The sequence below is a fragment of the Cebidichthys violaceus genome, unplaced genomic scaffold, assembly GCF_023349555.1.
Source record: "Cebidichthys violaceus isolate CVI_PGR_0920_01 unplaced genomic scaffold, fCebVio1.0.p SCAF_70, whole genome shotgun sequence".
In the NCBI taxonomy this organism is placed as follows: domain Eukaryota; kingdom Metazoa; phylum Chordata; class Actinopteri; order Perciformes; family Stichaeidae; genus Cebidichthys; species Cebidichthys violaceus.
Window position 1 is genome coordinate 585,801 of NW_027176928.1, and position 6,000 is coordinate 591,800.

Consider the following 6,000-nt stretch of genomic DNA (forward strand, 5'->3'; position numbering starts at 1 on the left):
TCCAGCCGTGTTATAATACAGAGCCATCAGTCACAACGTTATGTCGCTTATTTTACACGGATGTACAGAATGCTGCACGGAAACACTCAGATCATATCCATAAATGCGCATATAGTACTTCGCACGTGTTGATTTTCTCCTATTGTGTTCTCTTATATTCTTAAAATGTATCTCCAATATTCCGATAGGTGCATTTAGACTTCATGGCCTTAGTATATACTTATATTCAATATTTCAATATAAGATTCAACCACTAAAATATTAAAATAATAATAATAATCTCCTGCTATAATACCACATTGTCTCTGATATGACCAGAATATCATAAATAAAGCTTTAATATAAATGTGCTCAATAGTTTTGAGACATTTAAGTTATTATATGTTGCTCAACTTTAAACTTGTTTTTTATAAATCTGAAGGAAATATGGAACTTCTGAGTCTCCTCGGAGTTATGAGCTTTTTCTTTTTTTTTTTTTTTTTTTTGCAGGTCAAAACGTGTGACTAATGTGACTAACTCATAAAATGCATTGCGGTAGTAAAAAATGCACGCTCTCACTTTTATGCATCATTAATTTTAACACCATTCCCAAGAACCCTTATGTACACTGCATGGCTTTTACTTTTTTTTTTTTATTTTTCAAAATAAAGTGCTTTCAGGAGAGGAACAGACGAAACAGAAGGCAGAACACTGCAAAGACAAGGAGCAGTACAGATGACCCAGATGAATCAAAAGAAGAGAGAGAGGTAAAGGAAACACGTTTATAGAAGAGGTTTTTTCTCAAATGACTGAAAATCTAAAAACTAGAATAATAAACAACAGAGGATCTGAAAAGGTGTGAGCCGCAGTATTTCTACAACACCCTATGAATGGACGTGCTTTAATACCTTTGGGTTAATCAGACGTTAAAGTATTTGTCTGTACCTGGCCTGCTACCTAAAACCTCTGCAACACCACAGCTGGATTTAAATGCTTTCTTCTTCTTCTCTTTTTTTTAAACTCAGGTGTGCAAAATCATAATATAATCCCAAAAAAATAAGAAGCTTTTTTTAAACGTGATTGCAAACGTTTTAACTTTTTGTTTTATTCCGTGAGGGAGGACATGCATTCATATTATTATTATTTATTTATTTTTTTTATGCAAGCTGGTGTTGCTTATGAGCAGAATGAAGGCACATCCTCTTCTCCGTCCTGTTCGGCGCTCCGCTGTCAGCATGAAAAACACCATGCAGCCTCCTGAAAGAAAACCTGACAGTGTTGATTAAGACGTCCACTACGCAGAGATGAAATGCAACCCTGCTCATACTCCCATCCCCCCTCTTTACTCTCTCTCTGTATCACTTTCTCCTCCACCTCTCCCTCCATGCTGCCTCTCGGTGCCTCACTCTCCACCGAACCTCTAACCAGAACCTTTCCTCTTTTTGATCTCCTCCTTCTCCTCTTTTCTCCCTTTACTCGCGATATCGCACGAGGTGCTGAAAGACCTGGGCAGCAGTAATAGTCTCTTCATATTTTGCTTTCAGCCCCAATAGACTCCAGTCATATCTCTCTCTCTCTCTCTCTCTCTCTCTCTCTCTCTCTCTCTCTCTCTCTCTCTCTCTCTCTCTCTCTCTCTCTCTCTCTCTCTCTCTCTCTCTCCCCCCCCTCCCTCTCTCTTGCTGCTTTGCCAGGGGAAAACATCCAAAATAGGTCACAGGGAGCCATCTTGGCCGTGTTATGAATTCTCCTCATAATTGTTTGTGTCATCATGTAGATTTTTCAATAGACACTGCTTCCCCTCCTCTTCAGAGTGCTTACCCTCAACTCTACATGTCCAAACAAATATTCCCCCTGATTCAAAGCCGAGCACGGAAAACGCTGCGGAGCACCCTCGCCCCCCCCGAGTGTTTATATATATATATATATATATATATATATATATATATATATATATATATATATATATACGCCGACACGCAAAGATAATTAAGCCCACTGGGCACAATTAGACATGGCGGCTCCTCCTCATTCTGGGAAATGTGGTGCAAACTGGGTAATGCCAATGGCGGTCTGGGAGGGCCGCAGTGCATGCTGGGAGAAGAAACTCATCGTCCTCCTCATGTAGAGTATAAGACAAAGCACACACGAGGTGCTAAACGAAAAAAAAGCATTTATTATTGGATTCATACAGCATCTTGCTCTATTCTGGTCACGGTCATTGTGAGGTCAGAGCTCCTCTCATCAAGAGAACAGAACATGGTTTTGGAGAAAATCAAATCAAAAATTGGGATAACGAGATCAAATCCTCCGAAAAGCGACCGCTGGTTATTCTCATTCGATTTTTTAATGTCAAGACGTTTGGAGGTACACCTCCCACATGTTCAGTGGAGTCTTCTTCTTAGGAATTCATTTGGGATTTATTGAGGCTCCGTTCACACAAACATCAACAGAAAGAAAACAGTCACACTGGCCTGTAGTGGGATCCGTGCAAAGACGTGCTTTTATGATTGAAAATATCCGATTTCTTTATGAAATAATCTGTTGATCGGGCTCCGTGGATTACTCAGACATTGTTTCTGGAAATAGATGTAACGTCTCAATGCTCTGAGCACTTATTGATACACATGTAGGTATATTTCAATACAAGATTAAAGATAAGACCAGAAATAAGTAAGAAAATCTCTTCTTTTTTTTTGGGTAATTTGGGCGAACAGACCCAAATTATTTTAAAATGACTCTTTTAGGGAAACTTTTTGTTTCAGAATATTCTTTTCTCACAGTTTGCCAGATGAATCGGACAGTTTTGAATGACGTCTTTGTCGTTTGTCATCATTTATTTGCCAACTATTGTGCTTTTCTTACTTTCTGAAACGTCAGAACTTTTAGCAGCAACGTGTGTTTATGTTTCTCATGTGACAGAAAAGCACGCGCTTATTTTTCTACCTCCACGAATCAGATCAATGAACCGACGTTGTCTCCGAGGCTAACGACAGACCGCGTCTGGTGTTCACAGGTGTGTGTTGGTGAAACGTGAGCTCACATCCAATCACCAGCTTAATTGACTGCATTTGTGTGCCTGACCGTATGCGGCACACGCAGTATGATGTCATGCGTACGGTTACGGTTGATGCCAATCACGTTTGCGGAGGAGCTGGAATAATGTCAAATGTCAAATGCACAGAGTATGAAAAGAATAAAAGGTTTTCCTTTTCTGTAAATACATGAATCACGCTCTGAGCTGACTCCTCTCCTCTCAAGTAGAAACTAAAGACGAGACAGTTTATTGTTTGTCATTTGGGAGCTTTACCAGACCGTTTACTTTTACTACGGCTATTCCCCCCCCCCCCCCCACAGTTATTCTCTCACTTCCCAGTCTCATTATCTGAGAGTTCCTCCACCCTATCAGGGGCGGCTTTTCTTCTGTCCTCGTATATATTTCATCCTCTCCTGTCATGCGGCCGTTGATAAGTGGTCGTCGTCTCTGGTCTCCGTGGACATCTGCGTCTCGGAGCTCCAGAAACTGTCCTCTTAACTGCTGTAATTCTGCCCGTCCTCAGCCAATAAAGATAAGAGCGGAGCGGCTGGAATGTGGAGCGGAGAGGTGACGGTGACGGGACGTAAACTTTCTGTTTCGAGCCTTTTTAACCGTGATGATCGGGGACTTCTTTTAATATAAATGAATGTCAGTTGTGTGAAGTCAACCTGTGAGCAGTTCATGGCTCACAGGAAGTAAACAGCCTTTGCCAGTGCGGGACGTGTCCCCCTCTTCTGCAGCATCAGTCATTTAGGTGTCTGATTATTCCATTACAGTCAACAAAGAACTACTACCATTCATGAATATCTTAATGTGTAATGAATCTGTTGATAGTTTGATATTTAGTTGTCAAAGCAGAGTAAAGGATGCAAGTCATCACATTGGAGAAACTAAGAACATCCAAAATGTTTGAGGTTTTTGCCTCATAAAAGGATAATTATTGATTGATTTAAAAAAAAAGAAAAAAAAAAAGTATAATCTACTACTGGTTTCATTAATACAAAGATTGTTACAATGTCAAGATGATACACAGGAAGCTATAATAAATATGATGATATACACAAATATTGGATATCATTATTCTGATAAATAACAATTAAGCTAAGTTATCTTTTCGTTTGTTACTTTTTGTTTTTACGCAGATAGGAAAGCAATGGTTTCAGTAAAGCCTGATGTTACCTTACACATGAAGTAATGGTCTTAGTTACAGTTACACAGACAGCTTATTCATCAAACACCGGTATTGGACCGATGCTCGGTACCGTCCGATGCCCACGGGCCCAGGTATCGGAATCCAGACTGAAAAAGTCACATCGGGTACATCTCTAGAAATGTTTGTGAAGCACAGATTGCTTTGCATTTTAGTTCAACATAAGTCATAAGTGCAAAGACAATGCATGTTAAGATTATTCCTCAATGCTTATTTAGACCATCAATTAATAATTGAAGCTAGTTTTCATGTTAAAACACCAAAATAAATCTAGTAATTCCGTCTGAAAAGTGAGGATTTGCTTGCTTGTTTTTTCAAATCCTTTTTATTTTCTTGCATCATTAAGCAATAAAATCTATCTCCAAACTTGAGGAAATAAAAGCAAATTCTTTCCACATTCCTCTTCGAGTCTTAAAGACGTTATGAAAGATGGTTCATGAAGGAAATAAGTTGCAGATCCAAGAACCATGAAGTAGTTCAGCGTTCCAGAACTCAGCATCGAGCTCCACTTATCCACGTTGATCCTCTCTTTATACTTACACTGGAAGCATCAAAACAAGCATCCCCCACCCCCCCACCCCCACACACACACACACACACACACACACACACACACACACACACACACAGCCAGGTCCTGTGTTCTGGACTGGTGGACCACCGGCAGGTCGGGGCTCTAATGATTTCACAGCAGCAGATTTAACAGAGGGTGGCTGCTCTGTGTCAGACGACCCCAGAGGGTTTAGAAAGGCTGACAGTCAAAACATGGACATAAAGGTTTGACCCTGAGAAATCTAGGAGGTGGAGACGGTTCGGGGACCGACTTCTCTAAAAGCATTCTAACGCCACGGAGGCCGCAGCACTCCACCGAATACTTTACAGAGCGAGTAATGAGTGTTACAAAGGGAACAACGTCAGCCAGCGTTCATAAGTCAGCGGGTTGATGTAGATCTGATGAGCTCATGCAGGCTTTCATGCACATTTGTGGACCATGTTCGTCGTTACAAATGAACACCGTTTCTTCCCTAAAGTTCCATTTGTCATTCGTGATCTTACCGGTGTTTTTGTTTTGCTAAATGTTCATTTTCCATATTCAGTTAAGTTGATCCTTAACGAACCCATTGTTCAATTTCCCCGGAGCATTTTATTGTATATTATCTCGTCCTAAATTATGGTATCTTATCTTTGTTTTGTGTTTTTTTTTTTAAATCTAGTTTTTTCTTCTTCTTTTAAAACACAGATAAACAAAAGTGGATAGTGCCAACCGTACACGAAAAGACACACTTTTTGTTTAGAAAATAAAAAAAAAAATGTAAAAGGAGAAAAGAAAGAAATTTCAAAAAACAACACGGTGAGTATCCATCTCTTAAATAAACTACAAACCCTACAGATATACCCACATATTTATATCAAACCATTATAAGTATTCTGCACTTGGTATATTATAGTTTATTAAAATCAGTGTGGGTGAGCTAGTTTGACCAATTTTCCTCAAAAGGTATCAATTTGAGTTCTTGAGTGTATTTGTTGTGAAGTCAATCCACTCATTTACCGTTTGGTCTTTCTGACCGTCACGTTCAGATCAGAGCTTTTCTGGATGTCTCTAACAACACCCCCAACTAGTATTCATCTGGCTCTGCACAGTGAAGCTCTTCTGGATCACAGAGGTATACACATTTTAAAATCAAAATACATTTTCACCCTAAAAAAAAAAAAGTACCTCAAGGACACCGTGGAAACTTTTCCAAAATGGAGACCCAGACGGACGTTCCCAGAA